At 39.4% G+C, this 22,699-nt stretch overlaps 1 protein-coding gene across 2 annotated transcripts in view; it reads right to left on the bottom strand.

The window, feature by feature from the left end:
• The window catches only part of ptn (pleiotrophin), a 49,251-nt gene extending 30,413 nt beyond the window's left edge, over positions 1-18,838 (bottom strand). The window contains exon 1 of one of the 2 annotated variants that reach the window (XM_030719970.1): positions 18,695-18,838. The gene's annotated coding sequence lies outside the window, so the exon portion shown is untranslated. Of the gene's footprint in view, positions 1-3,995; positions 4,015-18,694 lie in introns of those variants that run through there. The other variant, XM_030719971.1, reaches the window with a different exon arrangement.
• Between the last annotated feature and the right edge of the window lie 3,861 nt (positions 18,839-22,699).

Here is a 22,699-nt window from a genome sequence, read left to right as displayed (position 1 = left end):
CTTGAAAAAGGGGTTTTCAAAAATGGCTACAAATGCATTTTTAAAGCCATGCCTTACCATTGTGCCCCCAATTCATTTATTTTTTTTTTGTTTGTTTGTTGGTTTTGTTTTGGGGGTTTTTGTTATAATTGTTAAACTTGTTCTTCTTAAAAATAGTCCCCTTCAAAAAGATGAATTTGGGACCTTTGGGACTCTCATATATAATCAGTATATTCAGACTGCATCATTGAATATACAAATAATCACGAAACGGAACAGATGTATCATCTCCTTTGAGAGCCTCCTGTTGGCTGTGTGATGCCAAGAAGTGACGCGTTTTCCTTGTGCAGTCTGGCTCTTGTGGTAATTTGAATAATAATGACCGTAGGCTGAAAGCTTGGCACATACAGTAGGACTCCAAATTCAGCACACAGTTATATACTGTTTGCCACATGCCAGAGAAAAGAGGCATTGCTCATCTCTGGATCTAACCATGATTCGAGTTTCAGATAACCTACATCTTCCACCTACACACACACACACACACACACACACACCCCAACCTTTCCCCTCAGAGGTTTCCCACCCACTTTCCCCAAACCACCCATCACACTGTGAGGCTGAGAAGGAGCAGGTTTACAGCCGTTGGTGGAGAGATAAAGCCTGCTGTTACCTGTAATTCGACACCAGCTTCTCCGGCACCGTATTATGGTCAAAACAACATGCTCAACAGCTAAGAGGGACTGAGATTAACGCCAGACTGGGAGCCACAAATAGTAAGACAGTCAATATGGTTGAGTGCGGCAATGTCTATTCCGTGGTACTTTTGTTGCGGAAGTGCATCCGTAATTCCATCCAATTCTTGTCAATGTCTGACACAAATACTTACTCAGTCTCAAGGATGAAATGATTAGATGTTTGTGGTCAAAGGTTAAGATCTCGGTGACCTCATGCAAGTGTATTCTCATAAGCCATCTGAGGAACACCTTTGACAAAAGTCTTCAAATTTCATATGAATACAGTACCAATCAAAAGTTTGGACACTGGTACTGTAGGTACCTGCTAATTAGTGCTAAGCAAGGCCCCAGTCACACCTGGCAATGACAGGTCAATAGGGAAGAATGTGTATTCCTCAACTGGTTGGGGAGTGGTTGCTAGAGGTTGCTGGTTGTAGCTATAGATAAAATCAGTCACAAAGAGGGTGCTGCACCAACAAGGTCCTTGTGATTGTTTTGGTTGCTTGCAGATTGCTTGTCTGCAAACACTTTCCAACTATTCACAGAGGTTTAGTGAAACTTGAAAAAGTGTGACACAGAGCTGAAATGAGAAATGTTCATGTTCAAAGTTTCACTACTGGTTCTTGCGTGGTTGGCAAGAGTATCTCCCATTCAAACAACAGGTACAGCTAGAGACCACGCACTCGCAAAGAGGTTTTCAGCACAGCCCCATATAGTATACCTGTCTGCGACCATTTTCACCTAGTAACTGCCACCAATCTCAACAAACCACTCGCAATCCAGTCAAGGAAAACACAATTTTCTCTAGCGGCTTGCTGTTGCCAGAGTGTCACAGATCAGTCTCCAGGCCTGTGTGACTGAAGCCTGACATACAAATAAAATAATTCCTTCTGACTCGCCAAAACTGAAGCACAGTCTTATTGGACAGTCTATCAATACAATTAATGACACACCAAGCCATATTATTTGTCGGATGATTGCAAAAAAAAATCCAAAAGACTCCAACATCATAAACATGCCTGTTAGTTCCAGTTCAGTGGTTTGAATTAGCTGAAGGTAAAGCCTAATGGTCACTCCCACTAAAGGATAATTTTACAAATAAAAAATATTGACCCAGTATATTTTTCATGAAGTAAGAAATTAGCTATAGAAATAATGGATTTGTTTTGTATCAGGATGTAAACATATTTATTTCTGCTGCATTCATTTCAATTTAATTATATTTTATATGGCCACTTTCTGTGTGGAGCTTGCATGTTACCCCCATGTCTGTGTGGGTTTTCACTGGGTATTCCTGGTTCCTCCCATAGTCCAAAGAATGCAGTTAGTTTAGGTTAATTGATTATTCTAAACGGCCCATAGGTGTGAATGGGAGTGCTCTCTCTGTGTTAGCCCTGCATCAGCTGGTGGCCTGTCCAGGGTGTACCCTGCCTCTTCTCTTATGCCCCCACCCCGCAACCCATAACCCTGAATTGGATAAACAGAAGAAAATGGATAGTACCAGTTCACAACAACAACTGCCTCGGGGTGTTTCACATTGTAAGAATTTTTAAAGACTTCCACCTTTACTTAAATTTAATTTCATCTTTATGTGCATCTGGATGTATTATGCACATTTTCTTTTATATTTTAATATCTGAAAAGTCATGGGTGCTGTGCAGACAGAGAGTTACACAAACTTCAAACTGACTGGCGGAAGCATACAGCCATCTAATTCTAGTCTCTTTTGTATTTTCTCTGATAGCTGTCTTTCTTCTATTTTTTATCAAACAAGACAGAAACCTGAAATCTGATTGGCTTGTTTTCAAACATCCAGGACAATTTCCTGCAACAGGTGAGTGCTAAATCTACATTTTTGTGCGTTGAAGCAGATGAAGGGGAAAATCAAATTTATTTATATGAAAATGTCACAGATTATTATTTCATAGCTACATCGCACACAGTTCTGTTTATTTCACTCAGTGAGTTTGTGACACTTAACACTGGTAAAGATTTGCATAGTCTCTCGAGTAAGGATGAGTTGTTTAAATATACATTTTTTGCCGTACAAAATAGAATTTTTTTTATGCCTTCAGATCCAACTTTTGAATTAGGTATGAAAAAAATATGCAGTCTTAATATAATAAACAATTTAATAGGTATGTAATTTGGATAATAGTATATCAGCATATGTGAGGTACAGTGAAAAACCAGTCTGCCAATCTGATGTGTGTAAAGTGCTCTACAGTGTGATGCTACCAACTGTCCATATAATAGAGTACAATAGAGCTTCAAGATCAGCTGTTAGAAAAGAAACGAGTGCCAAGAGCAGTGGATATGTGCTGCTGTCTGAAGGCAAAACATAATGTGCATTATTTGATGGTTATATTTATCCAGAACATATTGCAGCACAATGCTGGCTGGATTCTAGCAAACAGGCTGATTAAACAGGTTTTTGAATCCGTTTTGTTGAGTGTGCTTTATAGGATGCAGTAGAAGGTTATCTTCTGTTTTCACTAGCTGCATTATTATTTGTGGCAGAGTCCAAGACAGAATAATCTACTTTTACGCATTTGATTTAATTTGGCATTTTCTATTTTATTTTCTGGAGAGCATTGCTCTTTGTTGTATGTGAGTTAAGGGAGAAGATGCGCACGAAACTGTCAAGGGATTCATTATTGCTCCCCTCTTTACTGCTCTTGCATTTTCGCAGCTCTCGACTTGCATCTGGAGGGAAGCTGTGGTGACAATGGTGCAACATTTGCAAGTCATTTTTAAAGTGTGCTGTCACTGAGACTTGCCCAAGATGAAGAAGTTTTGACTGTCTGACATCGATGCTAGACAATAACTGGGAAAGTGTGGGCGGATTGTGTTTATTCACTTTAGCAAAACAAATTGTGGTGGACAGTTCTGACAGCTCTTCCCATCATTTTGAGAATATGTAATGTTGTGTTTACAGTATCAGTGTCACACTCCTGCCACAGACATGAGAGAATATATACAGTCAATGCAATATATATATTTACCTATCACAACTGAAATGGTACTCTCATTGAGCCCACATACTGTGAATCAGAGGTGTTTTATGTGTATTCCTTCTGCCTTCTTGAAATAGATATTTAAAGTACAGGTCTAAATGGTCTCTGATGGTGAATAACAAGCATACAGTATGGTCTCTTTGTTTTTCTGAAGCCCTGGTGGTTCCCTTGCTGTGTGGCAGTGGAACAAAGCCTGACTGCAGATTACGAAAACCTCACAAAAGGCAAACTCTTGTAAATTTCCCCCCAGGCTGAGGCTCACCTCTGATCACACAGCAGCAGCAGCAGCAGCGGGCCAGAAATAGTTACAGTCCAACATCTACGAGGTGCACGTCACATATCCACAACCAGTCAAGCCCCTAGAAGTGGTGCGTAAAAAAAAAAATAGCCTATTGATTTTAAAATAACAGTAAAAGTTGGTCTCTACAGCCCTTGGCGTCGCAACATTACTTCAATATCTGTCCAATTTCAGGGATGACTGCAAGCGAGTAAGTTTAGGCCTTTTAATCACTAACCTGTATGCTTTAGCAGAAGCCAATCAGTTGTCATATTCAACTATTTTCTCCCAAGGGCAACCTGTCAGTAACCCTTTGATTTTTGTGCCAGATGTACCCCATGCAATGGAGATTTTACTGGTAATTAGTGCATGTGCATTCAAACCCTCTCTGTAATTCCATCTCAAGTTTAAAGTATTTGCTTGATTAATATTCAGTAACGGGCTGCTCTCAGGAGGATGACTTGCAGAGAGATGGGAGTTTAAGGTGCAGTGTTGAATAACGGTGTTTCTCTGCTGCTTTGGTCAGGGATTTGTTTCTCCCTGCAGTGTGTGTGTTGCTCTTTTTCTTTTTTCTTTTTTTTTTTTTTGTTAGTTGGGGGGTGGGGGAGTGGGGTGAGGTTGTTTTTTGTTTGTGTCTGCTTTTTTTTTTCCCCCCTTTCTCCTCCTCAAATACCCCTAGTGGCTGGACTGAAAGATGGACCTACAGAGCTGAGGTGAACTTAGAGAGCAGAGTAATGTGAGATTGTTTGGTTTCACTCTTGGCCTTCCCAACACATATCAAAACTTATTTTGAAATTGTGCTAAATCTCTTAGAATATAGCACTATTTAAAACATTTTTTAATAAGTAAAGGAGCTTGGGATTCAAATGTGTTGGAAAAAAAAATAATGAGCAAGTGTCTTAAATTATCATTTAAATGTTTGACTCATTTCTCAAAGATCAATCAACGGTGTAAGTAGTTCACTGGTTTTCTTTTCTAACTCTAATGAGCATCTCTGCAGCAGAGATAAAGAGATTTTACTTTATTATAATTGCGAAATCTGCCACATTTGGTGTGACACCAAATTTATTCTGTAAGATTTTATCTCTTGGAATAAAAAGTATCATTGTTCGAAAAGAGCTTGAAAAATGACACTTTAGTGTTAAAGGCTTCAGCATAAATCTGGGGTCACTTCTGTAGGTTATTAAAATTTTTAGCATTTTCCTGCTGTTATCCTTATCACTTTCAAACCTCCCTTCAGATCATTAAATCATTACTTTCATTACAAGTAGGTGGGCATTTGAATTAGGATTTTCGAGCTAAATGATGACCATAATTTCTCCACATTCTCCAGATGTTCTCCATGTGATGATGTGATGAGAAAAACACAACTCGTTTCAGATGACTCAGCCATGGAAAATAATCATACATATTCAATAAAGTCTATTTTTCTTTTTAATGCACAGAAGAGGAAAAGAAATGGAAGGAGGAGAGTCTGCTTTGATGTTGATAGTAGTTTCTTTTGATTTAACTGTCAGTAGAGGGCTCTCATGATCTATCTATAACAGCCCTGACCTCTCTTGCAGTAACTGTATTTAATGACACCCACTATCAATGTCCTTTCACGGCAATACTGAACACAGCTTTTCTTCTCCTGCTCACTCTGTTTTTCTACTTCAAACAATAGCAGGGATGGCCTTATCATTTACCCTAACTCACTATCAGACACTATGTGCATCTTTGTTTCCTGCTGCTCGATGTTCCATTGATTTCTTCACTGTGCTTCTGGACTAAATTATCTCCATGGTTCTGTCTCTTTACTATGACCTCCATGTGAAGGTGTTTAAAAGCCCTTTTTTGTATACAGTATCTGTCATATTGAGTGTATGACCTCATCAACTATACACTGGCCTCTTCTGGGTAAAATAAGTTATTGCCTGAAGAAAAGTAGGGAAAGGGTAGCGATGCTTTTTGTGGGAAATGGGATCATTTTTTTGTAGATAGAAGATGTCAGCTATATTAGGGGTTCATTTAAGAATATCCTCCACATTGATGGGTCGTTTTAGAGTATGCAGCAGCGCACAAACAAGAAAGCAGACCTTCTCCTCTGCTCTTTGTGAACCCATGTGTCTTCTCATCTCCCCATAACACTCTTATGGCAGGCTTTGAATTACCTGCCCTCATCCCTGCCTAAATTGTTCAAATATGTTAGAAGTTGATCAAACAGAAAGGTTTGCAGCGCACAGCCGACAGAGCTTCCCCTATGGGCTGTTGGGGATCAGACATGAAAACAGGAAAAGAACAAAGGCTTGTCGGGACTGTTAAAAGACATCTGGACCACAGCAGCCCATCAAAATTTATTCAGTGAAACAAGCATGAAATACCGGCCATCTGCAAGAAGCTCTCAGACATGTCAAACTCCGCTCCTGTCTCTGAGAAAATATGCTGTCAAAGCAGGGAGATTCTTACATATGAAAACTTTACCCAATCTTTGTTTTCCCCTGGCATAAATAAACAAATAAATACTCTCTACAAGTCATGTTTATATCAATGAATACATGACAAATATTTAGTTATGACAGTCGTCTTAAAACAATTTCTGTATTTTTTTGTGTATGATGGAAATAAAAAGGTAGAAACAGGAAAACCCTGCACTAACATTTTCTTAGATTTACTTGTATTAGCCAGTATTATACAGATTGTTTTGATTCACACTATATCTTTCAAAGTGCTTATAAATAAAATAAAGTATAGAGTGTAACCAGAACTTTAGGGACAAGAAGGTGAACATACTTGAGTATTTTCTGTGTGCATCTGAAATTTAATACAAAAGATGTCACCCACTGATTTTTGAACTCCGGTTTTGGGGTCTCAGCATGCAACTTGGGAGCCAGAAGTGACCATATTTGGACAAAAGGATGTTAAGTTATCAAGCTGCATCTATGGAGATATAATGACACCTGCTCATTAATCCTAAATAACAGTAACTTTTTTTGTGCCAACTTGTAAACGTGTTTATTTCTGTTGCAATGTTGGACATTTTAGCAGGGGGACATCTTTGAGGACCGACTTGCTTTTGGTGCAGCCTCAAGTGGCCACTGAAAGAACTGGAGTATTTGATGCTTCCATGTTGACTTCATTTTTCATCCCCATACACTGCTGCTTGGCATTCAAAGACAAGTCCTAATAAATGCTATCCGCTCAGCACAATGCAGTACACAAAAAATCTCAACAAGCTATAAGATGTAGTGCTGAACAATTAGTTTACTGCAGAACTTTCCTGAGGCTGAAAACAAAGCTAAGACAAAAGTGAGTATTTAAATTCTGCCTCATGTGTCACTGTAATCCTCACCATTGGTTGGCTTTGAAAAAGATCAGTATACATTGCTTTGCATTTGGCTTAAGTGCTACAGCTGGCCCTATCTGTGTTGATTTATAAACTCTTACAAGAAGTTATTTCATATCACTTTTCATCTTGTTTTTCTACTGTTGAAAGAATTCACGATAAATGTTAAGTGTGGCAGAAGACATAAATTTGATGGAAGAGGCTACACAACTCAATATCAGTTTCATGCATTCAGTGTGGTGTTTTGTGCTTACTATCCTATAAAATGTGGCTGTTTTTCATTTCAAGTGATTCTTTTTCTGTTGCATTTTTCTGCAACAAAGAAATAGTGCAGTTTTATCTTTTTTACTCCAGCTTGCAATGATAGTGTCATTCATTTCCTACACTACCAGGCTCTACATGACCTGAAATGAATCACACATAGCTTGCGATGCCCTATTCTAGAACCCAGTGGCAGTCTTATTTCTAGCCATCGATGAAGCAGGAGTAATGTTATTTACAGAGAATTCAGGATGAACCAAGATTTTCTTACGGCCATTTGGCAAAAGGAGATCAAATTTGGAGGCTGAAGGGAGGGCTAATCTGTAGCATTTCTTTCATTTAGCATTGTTTTCCAAAGCTAAGTTTCCAAGACCAAGATAAAGTCAAGTCTATAAGCTCTACAGGCAAGAGGCATGATTCTTCATAGAGTCTAGCCTTGTAATTATTTTGACAAGTATGAAGAACTGTCTGGGTTAAAAAAAAAAAAAAAAAAAAAAAAAAACAGCCAATAATAAATAAATAAGCATTGAAACCAAGAAAAATCAGCGTTAAAACATTTCTTATTACAGATGGATGAAACGCCTGTTTTCCAAAAGGATACTCAAAATCTCATCACCTAAAAACCCCCATATAAACTTAGCACAAAAAGTAAGGAAATTTTGTTTGGTCAATCATTTCTTTGTTGTAACAATGCTTCTTTGCAATAAATCTTATGCCTTTGGAAAGCCTGTTTATTTTCCCTTATAAGGAAAAAGCATTTGTGGGTTGAGCAGCAGAGTATGTGGGTTGCACCTATGAAAAGCTTGCCAGATCTTCTCTGCCAATACCAAACAGCTTATTCTGCTATTGACTCTTTTTTTTTTTTTTTTTTGTCATTTATTAGATTGGATGATTGAAATCTGGAGAAACAAGACATGTTGACAATTTATTAATTTAACAGGGGCCTCAGCAGCATGTAGAAGAAACATACACAGTCAAAACAGCCTTCCTCCTCTTCATGTTGGTCACCAGCTTGGTCACACAATGCAGCGGGATAGCATCCCATTTGAAGGTAAAGACCCTAATAATACAGAGGAAAAACCACAATAATCGAAGGACCTCCTATAAGCAAGCATTTGGTGACTGAGGGAAGGAAAAACTCCCTTTTAAACAGGAAGAAACCATTGGCAGAACCAGGTTCAGGGAGGGGCAGTCATCTGCCTCAACCAGTTGGGGGTGAGGGGAAGAGCAGGACAAAAACCACACAACACTAAACAAGAGTCAGTGGCAGAATAAGCTGTTTGACATTCGCAGAGATGATTTGGCAAGTTTTTCATGAGTGTAACACACATACTCAGCTCTGCTGCTCAACCCACAAATGTATTTTACTTACAAATATGATGCCATTTATGGAGAAATTAACAGGCTTTCTAACAGTGTAAGATTCATTGCCAAGAAGCATTGTTACAACAAAGAAATAATCGATCAAACACAAATTTCCTTACTTTTTATGTTAAGTTTATATTTGCATATAATTGGCATCCAGGCTGTTTGCATGTGTGGCTGTATATGTGTGTTTGAGAGAGACTTTTTTAAGTGAAGAGTAGGCATGAAGGAAAGCACGTGCAGCATCACAGAGATCCACCGCCTAAGGTCCTCTGACATCAGCTGGAGAGTCTGATAGGAATTCAATACACAGCATCCACACTGTCTAATTTATTCCACAATAAAATCGGTGGTAGCTTGTTTGTGTGCAACTCCATTGATGGCTCAGCCAACTGAATGTCACTAAAGTTCATCACGAAGTCTTTAACTAAAGAGGTTTCTGTGTGATAGAATATTCTCAAAGAGAAAAGCATTTAGGTCAGGCCATTTACCGTGTTATTGTTTAGAACACTGGACAATCCGATATTCCAATCAGCCAAATATACTAAAGAAAGTTCAAACATCTGCAGTCACAGTAAAGATATGTACTTTATGATAATAAGGAATGAAAATGTTCACAATGTAGCCCATTTTCCAACTAGGCTCATTTAGTCCTTTTGCCCACAAATACAATGCAGTGTTTACAAAAGTTCACCTCACAGATCCATCCTATTCACCACCAGCCTGCCTCTGGAGTAAGCTATTTCCATTCATCAGGAATGCAATGCACTAGATTCTCTGTGTGCCCACCACTGTCATTGTCTACATTCATCTGCACAAAACACCATTTTCTCCAGCTTTATTTACCAAACCATAAATGCAGCAATACTATATGTGACACAATTTACAAATAAATAAGGGAGCCCATTTTTGCTGCATGGACAGATCCAATCATTCCCATTCAAAGTGAAAATACAACTCAGAGCTGATGTGCAAATGCCAGCAGCCCTTCTGTGACACAGGCTCTGCTCAGCTGTGGGATGGGTGTAAGGTTAAGAGGTGGACAGGGGAGACAGAGGAATTTGTATGATGGGAAAGCACGGCTCTTGCCTTCAGTCACAGCCCAGGGCATTAAGCATAACCTTTCAACTTGCCACTAAGCATTGCAGCAGTCAGAAGAGACACCAAGTCCTCACGTATGAGCATTGCAGAGTGTGGTGGGACTACTGCCAGGGCTGACACACTCTTTTACTTTAATGTGTGTCAAGCAACCCATTGCAGTCAAGGTAGTTTTACCCTGTGAAAAACGAGTGACCAAAACTGGCATGCAGTTAATTCAGTAAGAGCTGGTCGTCTCTGTAGAGCTTATAGAGTGAAAAGATACACAGTACCAGTCAAAGGTTTGGACACACTTTCCAACTGTGTCCAAACTTTTGACTGGTAGTGTAAATGTCAATTTTTAATGCTAGAAATTGAAATGTAACATTAGTGGCAATTAATTAGTTTGTTTACTGCTGTTTTTTTGTTGTTGTTGTTGATTTTTTTTTTTTTTTTTTTTTTAGAACTGTGACATTATAAAAGCAAAACCCTGAATAAATAGAGAGAGGTAAATGATAAATTAATGCAGAGCATAAGCTAATGGAAAAAAGAACTCAGCATGTTTTCATCTAATCCCCTTACCTTTGCATGACAAAAAGTCATGAATACAAAATAAAAAAACTATTTCAGTCAGAAATATTTATACTGTACCAATTCATTCTGAATTACAGTGGTAGATTAAATAATCACTGTTTTCAGTTTCATTTTAGGTAGTGCAGTAATTAAGGCACCCAAATATACAGACAAGTGAGGGGGGGGCGGACTCCTTCACACTTCAGATACACTGGATTTAATTCCCACTAGCATGGCTGTTGGGTTGTTGGTAGCCAGTGAGGGTTCATGTCCTTGTCGTGGCAATGACATGTTCCTCTGTTTGGTTGCCTTTAGCATTCCCAAGCATGAGCGAGAGAAGAACTGCAGTGTAGGGAGAATTGGCCTTTAAAATGAAGGCAGTACTCTGATTTACTCCATATTCCCTGATGATTATGTTTAAAGGTCACTCAAGTACATAATTGAACTTTTCAAAAGGTACAAATGGCAAATGGTAGAAGTTCAAACATTGACTTGCAAAAAAGGCTGCTGCAATGTAGTTCTTCAGGTCAAGTTCTTGGGCTCTGCAGTTCAGTGGTCAGCAAGTATCCAATGACAACTCAGCTCAATTATATGGACATGTTTTTCATCCATTGTCAATTTGTGAATTAAAAACTTACTCAAGTATGAACTTATTGAGTTACTGGATAAACATAACAGCTATATCCATAGTTCACAAGTTTGATGCAAAACATTTTTTTCAAAAAGAAAGGAAGAAAAGTTCACAGTCAATATCACATTTTACATCTATCAGTTTTACTCTAGATCAAAGCTTATATTATTGAAAATTACATAGTATTGAATGCAAGGGTATTAAGCATTTCATGTATAACTAGTAGATTTTGAGATACAATACAATAATTTCCGCATCTTTTAGTATTGAGCAGCACAGTGGCGTGGTGGTTAGCACTGTTGCCTCACAATAAGAAGGTCCTAGGTTCTGTGTGGAGTTTGCATGTTCTCCCCATGTTTGTCTGGGTTTTCTCCGGGTACTCCAATTTCCTCCCACAGTCCAAAGATATGTAGTTAGTGGGGGTAGGTTAATTGGTGATTCGAAATTGCCCATAGGAATGAATGAATGGTTGTCTGTCTCTATGTGTTAGCCCTGCGACAGGCTGGCGACCTGTACAGGGTGCACCCTGCCTCTCGCCCTATGACAGCTGGGATACGCCCCAGCCACCCTGGGACCCTGAAAAGGATAAGCGTAAGAAAATGGATGGATCTTTTAGTATTTACAATCATTTATCAGGAAAAAATTACTGAGTTTATCACTTTCCCCAAAAGCTTCTACAACTGGCTAAATTTATGCACTTAATGACTAAAAAGAACTGTTAATGCAACTTTATAGAAGAAACAGTGACAAAGGTTACTCCGTGACAATGAGTGTCTATGCATTCCTTAAACCCGACTAAGTTTCATACTCTAATTCTAATCTTGATTGTAAAACCACATCTTAACCCTCAAACATTCTTTTGAAGGGGTGTGAGAAAGTTAGGTCCTCACTTTTCCAAACTGTCCTCATTCCATTGGCTAGAAAGTTGCGCTGGTCCTCACTGAGATAGCTGAACAAGTACACACAAACACAGAGAGATGTGGAGAATTAAGCCTAAAGCCAGATGCTTCTTTATAAACATCTTTGGTCTCTAAACTGCAGGTGTATTTTTATTCACAGTCTGGTTTTCTGTAGCTGGCCACTGTCAGTCTTGCTGGCAGGCACAGGGAAAGATGTTTTGTGAGTGAGATATTACTTATTATAAATATATATATATATATATATATATATATATATATATATATATATACTGTTCATGGTAAAACTGCTGATGGTGACCGAACTGGTAACTCAGATACTATAACACTGAGATGCCCCATAAAACAAATGAAAAACAATATCAGTACTCTAAAATATATATTTTTAACATGTTCAATATTTTAATAAATGTGTTAGATGCTACAGTTCTTGATAAGTGTGTGATGTTAGCATATGTAACCAGCTCATTCAGCCAGCCAAGCCAATTTGCAAGGTAAATCTACAATTATGAGCAAAATCAACACCCCAAAATTATGTACATCCCCTCGTGCTGCCAAAACAGCTCCCATGTCAGACTCCCAGAGGTGTCCAGCGATGTCTGATAATTTAAGTCACGCAGGTTGCAGAGTTGGCATCCAACTTTTTCCAGCACATCAGACAGATTCTTTGAGAGCATTTGTGGACTGGTGAGAGCTTTTAATTTTTGAATCTTTGGAGTTACAGTTCCACTGCAGGTTACAGCTGTTTACCTTTTGTACCCTCTTGGCATTTTTAGTTACTTCATGAGAAAAGTTGCAAAAAGAAAATTTTCTGTTTCATTTTTGTTTCTGGAAAGTGAGGAAACAGCAGTCCACTCTTGGCTGATCTACAGTGATTGTCCACTGTTAGTACCTAGGAATGTTCTTTCTCTCTTCTTACATGAGTTAATCTGGTAACTGAGTGTTTACATTGTTTTTTAATTTTTTATATTTTTTTAGCATATGAAGATGGGGAATTTTGATGAGTATTTTTTTTATAACTATTAAAATGGCTGGCTCAAGTTCTATATGAAATTCCAGCGTGGATATAAATGGGTTACAAATAAAAAATGCCATCTGTTGGGTAATTATATTACCCTGCCATATGGCTCTGAATGTTTTATGTAGGTATTGTAGCTGAAGCAAATGTATTTAATTTTTTTGTTAGCGAGTATTTGCAGGTATTTTGTCTTCAGCAAATATCTTCTCAGTTCATCTCCTTCTGGGACCAGTAGAATCTTTCATAGGTACACTGCTGGGAAAGGAAGGTAAAAGAAGTAGACATCTCAAGGGTGGAAAGATGTCCTTTCCATAAATGCATCAGGCTGTAGAAGCCACAAAGCTAAATTGCTCCAAGAGATGAAGAATAGGATTTCAGACTGTGTTTTTGCTTTCTTCTCACAGGATGCAGCCTTGTACTGTACTGTCATCATCATGTACTGAACAGCATGTGAATTGTTGCTTTACTAGCCCTGCTAACATCTCTAAACTCCAGTGGAGACAGAGGGCAAGGTCAGAGCCCTGGCCTGGTGTTTATGGTCAGATGGAATGTGAACTCCGGGTGAGAAGAAAGGGGGGAAGTTATAATGAGGCATCCCCCCCTCTGCCGGTTGTTTGTTTGGACAGACCGGCTGTCTCACAGCACAAGCTGTGGATGGAATACTAATGGTTATGACTAATGACTCTCTCGCCTCTCTCGTTTTCTTCAGATTCCATCCCACTCAACTCTTTCCTCTCACTCCTCCATCTCCTATTGCCTCTATGTGGATGAAGCTTTTAACTTCTGAGTAAAGGATTCAAAATGCATAATTCTCTTAACAGGGACAGCTGTAAAAGACACACATATTTTAGGGTATTTAGGCCAAGTAACAACACCCCTACCCTTACAGATTCTGGTATCTAATCACTTATTAGTAGGTGGACATAAAGCCGTCCTCAGTGTTTGTAACCATGGGCCTATCTAATCCTCTCCCCATCCATCACAGGCATTTAACTTTCCAAATCATACTTTCTCTAGAATGTGGTACCCTAAGGCAAGCATAGGAAGACATCCCAGAGCTGCAGAAACTCTCCACTGGGCCTGATTAAAACCTGCTGAGATTTAACCAAGGATTAGACACCCCCTTTGGCATGAGGAGGCTATATAAACTGTTTCAAATTATTTTAATGTTAAGTATTGAAGATTTTGCCCTTCAAACACCCAAGTAACCACTGTTTGACTTAATTAAAACACACACACACACACACACACACACACACACACAAGGAAAAAAAATATAAGCTTAAGAATAATAATACTAGAAGAATAAAATGAATGTAATTTTACTGAATCATTTGAAGAGAGTTATATTTTAAAACCCGGGATCACTTCTATGTGATCACAGCACTGCAAATGTGGTTAGATTTCACGACAAACAATGCAAACCATTCCAATCAGAGAAGTGTCTAACCCCTGTGCATCATTACCATTAGCAATCCAATTAGCAGTGGGACTGGAACAGAGAAACTAAGTGGCAGACGGTGTTCCACAGTGATGCTCACAATCAATTTAACTTTCCATTCAACATCAGTGACCACATCACAACAAATCCTTGCATCACTGTGAACAGGAACCTGCTCCCATGCATATCTGAATGCTTTTTTCCTTCATTTCATAACCTTTCACAGTTTACGGCTTGCAAGGATCAAATTATCACTGAAGAAGTGATTATAATACCACTAATAACTCTCCTGCTGAATGCATTCCTGGCTCCAAAGCAGCTAAAAAGTGATTCTAAATAAAATTAGATTTCATTGATTGAGCCTATGCATTACAGCATTTAGGTGGAGCTTTGCCAATGTATTGGCTGTATGTTATTTAATAGCCCCCTCAGGGTTTACTTGTGAGCCATTAAGCAAGGTTCTGCACTGGGGAGAAAGTCTTCTAAGTTATTAATGAGGCTTACTTTTATTTCTGCTGCACCTATTATAAACGGAGAAAGGTTTGCAGAAGAATAACCAGTTGTTAATGATTAAAAATGACAGTGTCTGCAAGATATTATCGCTGAACGCATGCTAATATCCCAATGTTTTCAATGTCCTTTTGCTTTTAGCTTTGTGGTAAGTACAACTCAAGCACTATTGTTTATTCTAAAATCCTCTGAGTTTCAAGCTTTCCCTTCACATTGAGAGACAAGATCATCCCTCAGTTTATTAGAGGAATACAAACACTATCCATCCCCCTGTGCTTCACACTCTAAGGCCTGTACACACAAAAACCTTAAGTAAAGCAGCACCCTCAGGACCTGTATTCCCTGTATGACATTTGCTAAGCATGTACACTACTACATCTGTTCAGAGTCTGCATCTTGTACACTGCCTGAAATGTTTAACCTATCTGAGTCATTATCTAATTGCACGCACATAAAAAGGTAAATTGCTAAGATAAGATAATGCTAAGATTTCCAAGAGTCTTAAATTTCTTTTTTTTTTCCCCTCTTTGGCATCATAGTCAATTGCCATCTATGCTATTTATGACATTTGTAAATGTTTGTATGCCAATGCATGATTTTGAGATGCCACAACTGATGGCTAGACTGCTTTAAAACTATAAAATTTTATGTTTTGCAAAATAATTGTTTGGCAAAGGTAAACTGCAGGATTAGTATGGCTGTTCAAGAGATCACCATTTTGATAAAACTATTGAGGCCATCTTGTAATCGATCAATCTAAACTCACATACATTCATTGGCAAAAAAATACATCTGAAAGGTTTTGTGACTACATCTTACAAGGTTCAGGCACAGCTGGGTTATAAGATTTGTTGTCAGACAGCCAGACAAGTACAAAAATACCTTCCAAAGTACTTCAAATTAACTTTGGGTTTTATGACCGTGCATGCCATAGCTTGCCATGGTGGCAAACACATGGCCCACAAGGTGAAAACAAAATACTAGTCACGCTAGCACAGCTGCACAAATGTATCTAATTAAGTCTTGCATCACAGCTGCATGTTTACTTCCTCAACAAGTATAGAAATTCACACCCAGCCATGTGACCTTTGCCCTATTTTCTTTCAGTCATTGACTGAGGGGCCTGGGGAGAGTTTGTCTGTTTTTGTGCATGTGTGTAAGTGTAAGTGTGCGTGGGTGGCTGTGTGACTGAGTGGAACACTAATGAGCCAACTGATTATGGTGGAAAGCCTCAGGTTTTCATTAGCTCTCTGAGGATCAAACACCAGATCGAGCCAACAGCATGCCAGAGAGAGATGCTGGCCACAAATTTTCACAAAAAAAGGTGAAAATCTGTACAAACAGAAGGAAGGAGTATTTTACCTTTTTAAAACAATGTCCTAAAACTTAATTCTGAATAAAAAGCAATTGAGAGACTCACAATATGCCTCTATAGTATGTACAAACACAAACCCCGGCTTGTGTAATTGAATTCTTCCACAAAAGGCATTCGTAGCTCTTTCATTGAGCTTCTTCAGACAATGGGGACCGGCTCCCCTACAAGCTCAAAGGTTTAGCAGACAGCTTTGATTATCTCACCCTCCTCTGTAATGAAATAGGTGCTGGCATGACATCTCTGTGAGAACATCAGCATTTCCACTTATGATTATTAACCTAACAGCCCAAAGAGGCGGGCTTTTTGCAGTCACTTTTTATCACAACTGCAGAATATAATAAATGTCTAGAGTAGTCCTTTAAAACCTGAGCTCTTTGACCAAATCAACTCATTCCAGTTCTCATTAATTATCCTGTTTTTTGTTTTTGTTTTTACTATCAAAATATGTCCAATGATCCTTTAATGATCAGATGATTCTACTTTAGCTTATTGCCTTTAGAACTTGATGGTTAGAAGAGTTCCTTCACAGGCCTCTCTACTGGCATCCTTCCCTTCCTCTTTTCTTCTATTCCCTTCCTTTATCTTTTCCTCCCTTTCTCCGGAAGCCCCCTGGACCCATCAAGTGTCATTCTGTACATCCCACATGTTAGGGGTCAGCACATACCCCACAAAAATAAACCAGACACTCAATGTGAGGATCTTTGTGTATGTCTTTACCCCCCTAGCCTCTTTCTCCATTTCTCTCTCGCACTCATTTACTTGTGCCCTATAGATGAGAACTGGCTCCATTCACACTGTTCCCTCCCCCCTGGAGCGAACTTCTCAGGGCCCTAACAGAGCAATTCTATGCCTTATTGCTCCAGCTCCTCCATAGAGAACTTTCTCGTCAAAGCATTTGTAAGGACACTGAAAGAAATCAACTGGCTTTGTGTTTAAACACATTGACATATAGGTGACATCATGTGGTGAAGTCTGGGGTCAAACAGTTTTTAAAAAGAAAAGGGCAGAATGTGTGAAATGTCTCTTAAAGGCCTCAAAGTGGCCATCTTGGGGGGAAAATGCCAGGACTTATTTAGAAATGAAGTAGTTTTATGAGTTTGCCCCTTCTGGCTGTCATCCAGCTTAATCCACATTGTGCTCCGACTTCCTACGGACCAAAGCAGGTTTCTCAAGCTCATCTCCACTTCATGTTTAATCTCCCCCCGCTCTTTCATTAGGACCACACCATGTGTTGATTCTGAAGAAATGAAGCGGACACCTCATTTCGAGCAAGAATGAGCCAGAGAAAGCTTTTGTCCGCAGTAGGAATGCCCATAAGACAGAGAGGAACACTGTTTGGGCTGACTCGGGTTGCTATACCGGAGCTGAAGAAAGCCATGGCAACGGAAGCAGAAGGTCTGCTGGATCGCATAGCGCTGATACAAAACAGCAGCTCTGGGTTTGTCATTCCAGTCAGGCCTGACCCAAATTACGACATCCTGGGAAAAAAGTGGCCCACTTCAACAAGCACACATGCACAGGCAGACTTGATTTGGGCCAACACATATTTGGCTGATAGCAATAATAAACAAAACATATGGATGTTTGAAGTCTAATCACTGAGAAAACGGCCCAGTTAATGACTTAACAGCAAAGTCCGTAGCCCATGGCTGCTGGATTATTGGGTCTTTTCAATTGTTTACTCAGTATGTCTACAAGCCTATTTTCCATCTGCAGTTATAATTCTCAGCATTTTAAGCTTAATAGTCTTTTATATTTTCATGTGTTTATTATCTCCTATCAACAGCCTCAAGACAAAATCTGCTTAAAATGCGAAGAACAACAAAGAAACAATTAGAACCATGTCTACAGAAGTATTTTACCAAAAGGGCCAAATATGAGAAAAAGGCACAGTTGCAAAACAGTGCTGCGATTAGAAATGAAACTTTTACTGAGGTAATTTTTTTTGCAACTTTACCAAAACTTTACTTATTGCAAGTTTTAAAGCAAAGTGAACACAAGCAGGGCAGATATTGTCAGTTCTAAAATTAATATAAATCCCATGCCAACTCTACAGACAGACACACCAAAAGTCATACAAATTTTAAACTTAAGTTGTCTGCCAAGCTGCTCTATTAATCATCTCATCATTACATCACCCCACAAAAGCCATGTATCAGTAAGTGTACACCCAGAAAAAGAATCCACTTACTTTGTTTTGGAGGTCTGGTAGTTGTATTTCAGAGCTTAAAGCAATAGTTTCTCTAGGCTCTTTTCATCTGCACCTCTGCCCTGCTGCCCTGCCGCTCCAATACTATTTGTCTTTGTGGGCTGAGCATACGATAGCTGTGTAGACTTTTTCTTTTTTTTGTGTGTGTCTGTTACATGGGGTGCGGGGAGGGTGATGGGGTGGGTGTTGAATGCCGGGTTTCCTGACTCGTGATCAAGAGCTCATTACCCCCAAGGTCACTCCAGGGACACCACTGACCTGGCACTTATGGAAACACCAAAGAGAAGATGTGAGGTGGAGGATGATCATGTGGGAGAAAGAGAAAAGAAGAGAGCAGTTAAGAGCCAAAGTGTTTGGGGAATCTATGGGGACAAGGAGAAAAATGCTGTGAGGGAAAAGAGACAGACAGATGCATATAAGCAGAGAGAAATGAGACACTCAGAGACACTGGCACAAATGCCAACAGAGAGGCAGGTATTCAGGAGGAGTGAGCTAACACTATGAGTACAATAGACTCCACTGAGCACAAAGAGTGAGCAAGCTGGGAACAGCAGTCCCATCAAACCACACAGTTACATAAAATACTGTGTTGATCTATGGAAAAGTGAGTCCAAAGCAATCAATAGAATATTGACAAACACCAGCAGGGCTCTGGATTTTTTTTTTCAGCTCTTTATATAGGCCAGTGCTGCCAAAAACAACAAAAAAAGCCCTTTTTTGTGTCAGGTGAATAACATAATTCTGAAACAGTGATGTCTTTAATCACTTGACTGTTGTTTATGTGGCATTTTACAATCAGTTTCAGTCACTATTTAGTGCAGTGGTGTTCTTTACCTCTCACAGATCATAATTCAATGAGGATTCAATCATTTTTCATAAAAAAATGCACTTTAAAACTTTTTAAATGTACCTTGAAAATGCCAACATATAAAACTGATTTTTTTTTTTTTGTTTTTAATTTCACATTTTGAAAAAAGAAAAAATTATGGTGTGACATTGATAAATTAACATGAGACATCTTTTCTGTTCACGGTCAAATTGATCACCACAGCACAGTGAGAGTGACATGTCATCGTGTTGTGATTGTAAACAATATGCAATGTTTAAGACCAAAAATACACAAAATTAATAGGCTGAAATGAACAAGGTGCATGTGTGTGCATCTACACAGGACATGAGGGACATGTCATCACAGTGTGCTTCCCCTGACTTGTCTCACTGTAGTTGCAGATGGGGTTCTTGGCATGTGTTGCCTCTGTTGTATATACGGTACCACAAGCACCTTCCCCAGCTCCTCAACAAAGATGTGCTTCTTATACAGCTTTGACATGTCCCACTCAGGAAAGATTCACATTCAAATGACAAAGTTGCTGGAGGCTGATACATCAATTATATTGTAAAAGATGACCAGTGGTCAGTGCACAGTTATTTGCTTAGTGATGTAGGACCCTGGGACTTTGTCCAAGTTGTCCATCCCACTTTGGTTTCTGGTTCTCTCATGTGCTAATTTCAGCATTTTTCCCCTTTTTCGGGCAGTAAGACACTAGGGCTATGGCGTGTGTGTGTGTGTGTGTGTGTGTGTGTGTGTGTGTGTGTGTGTGTGTGTGTGTGTGTGTGTGTGTGTGTGTGTGAAGGCAAACATGGAAGCCTGAGGGACACTGGTTTTGGTTACCAGCAGCTCAGCAGGGCATTCGCCCCTGTTCTTTTAGACCGTTCAGACTATTGCAAGTTTTCTCTTGAGAAGCTCCTGACCCAGGTTGTAGCTTGTGAAAAAATTATCACAGGTTACAGGAAACTTGCCATGTCAAGCATGACCCTCATACCCTGATCCTTCTCTGGGGCTCTCCCAGCTGGCTTTCCAGTGTAAACCTGCATGTTCAGTGCATAGATGGTGTTTCCATCACAGGCTGCCCAGATTTTTATGCCGTATTTAGCTGCTTTGGAAGGCACATATTACCTAAATGAGCAGTGACCTCTGAATGCCACTAGCTGTCCACCCTTAGTGCAGGGGTGGACAACTCCAGGCCTCGAGGGCCGGTGTCCTGCAGGTTTTAGATGTGTTCCTGATCCAACACACCTGAGTCAAATATAAAAGTCATTAGCAGGACTCTGGAGAACTTGACTGCATACTGAGGAGGTAATTCAGCCATTTGATTCAGGTGTGTTGGATCAGGAGCACAGCTAAAACCTGCAGGACACCAGCCCTCAAGGCCTGGAGTTGTCCACCCATCCCCTAGGGCAATAGGGCTTGGGTTATAGAATAGTGAAAGTTGCTCTACTCACTTGTCCCACACTGTTGTAATAGCTGCCAGCTTGTCTCTCTTCCATCTGATAGTCTTTGTCTCAATTATCAAATCGGATTACTCTGGAGAAAATATGAAAAGTATCCAGAGACAACAGCCTGTCTCTGCATCCCACAGACTGGCTGTTGATTCATCCTTTAACTTATAGACCCCAGCCAGAATGAGGACCCTCAAATATGCATTTAAATAAATTTTATCCAGCTCCTTCCACTTCTCCCCTGAAACAAGCCTTCCTTCTAGATTAGTCATTTCATGAATGATTTTCTATATTGAATTGGGCTCAAAAGCTGACTTGATGTCTGTTACATGAGTCACTGCCATCCTAGTGGACACTGGCACTGTCTTTATTATGTTTTCTGCAGACAGTTTTGCTTGACATATATTTGGGGATTGAAACTGCCATATTTCACCATTTTTTTATGTGGATTTCTTACTTGGAGGAATATGACTAGCAGTTACTTCATTTGGTTCATAATCAGAAACATCAGACTTAAGATGGTCTTCATCTCCAGATACATCCTCCTCTATTTCACTGACATGATCAAAGTTGAGTTCCAGAGCCTCCAGAGCTGTCAACTGTTTACTTCTGCTGCTCATTTGGTAAAGCTCTGACAGGTGAGTGTATCATATGTACTGTAGCTACAGAGTGTAATGTTGTTAGGACTCCCTTGAATCTTTATATGTTTTGTTCCTTCCCTGCAGACGGTCCACTCAATGTGGGTGGAGTTTGCCCACAGGAACAATATCTACGTTCTCCTTGCACTTAACAGAGGTCAATAGAATAGGGAGAGCGTGTGTGTGTGTGTGTGTGTGTGTGTGTGTGTGTGTGTGTGTGTGTGTGTGTGTGTGTGTGTGTGTGTGTGTGTGAGATTGGGGTAAAATATGTCTCACATTTGCAAAGAAACAAATAGTATTTAACTCTTCTAACTGCTTTAATCTCCACTTTGACTGCCAGGTAGAATTGACCAGAACAGTATCCATATAATATAAAGATGCAGTGGGGGACTGCAAATATGCAAAGTGAAGCATTTTCATTTTTTATGTCAATTACACTTGTTAAGTCAAGCAGAATAAATTTCATACTGAAAAAAATACTTTTGACTTTTTTTGTAGATCGTTTAAATTTAAAATGGATCCATTTGACCCGCAACATAACAGTAGGGTTAATTATTATTATCTTTGATCAAGGGTTTACCTCTCTCACATCAGAGGTAAAAGAGCACTGAAGAACCCAACGTGCCAGTTCAGTAAATGTATCTTCTTGGATGTATGTATCACATTTTATGTGATTAAGTTAGTAAAGCAGTGTTTAAGTGGAGCCTAACAATCTCATAGTGAGAATTTTTCACCAATGATTTCTGTAAAAATGTACACATTACACTAGTATAGCATGCAAAAGTACTTGCTACAGTAGCACTAGATGGAAGCATACAAACATAATGGTCTAAATGGAGAAACAGTTTATGCAACACTAGTGGCTCAAAATGTATTTACATGCTGATACAGATTCTTAACATCTGTAGTATTTACCATCTTTGTTCATCATCATAGCCCATACAGCCAGTTTGTTTGATCCACATTGCACCAGATCACTATGGCCCATACTGAGGGTGGTGGGTCTATAGGAGGGCTAGTCAATGTGGATCATTTGGGGTGGTGCCTAGCTGGGTCATACAGGCACTCA

This window comes from Archocentrus centrarchus, chromosome 23 (genome assembly GCF_007364275.1).
Source record: "Archocentrus centrarchus isolate MPI-CPG fArcCen1 chromosome 23, fArcCen1, whole genome shotgun sequence".
NCBI classification, from domain to species: Eukaryota; Metazoa; Chordata; class Actinopteri; order Cichliformes; family Cichlidae; genus Archocentrus; species Archocentrus centrarchus.
This window is presented reverse-complemented; position numbering and strand designations above follow the sequence as displayed.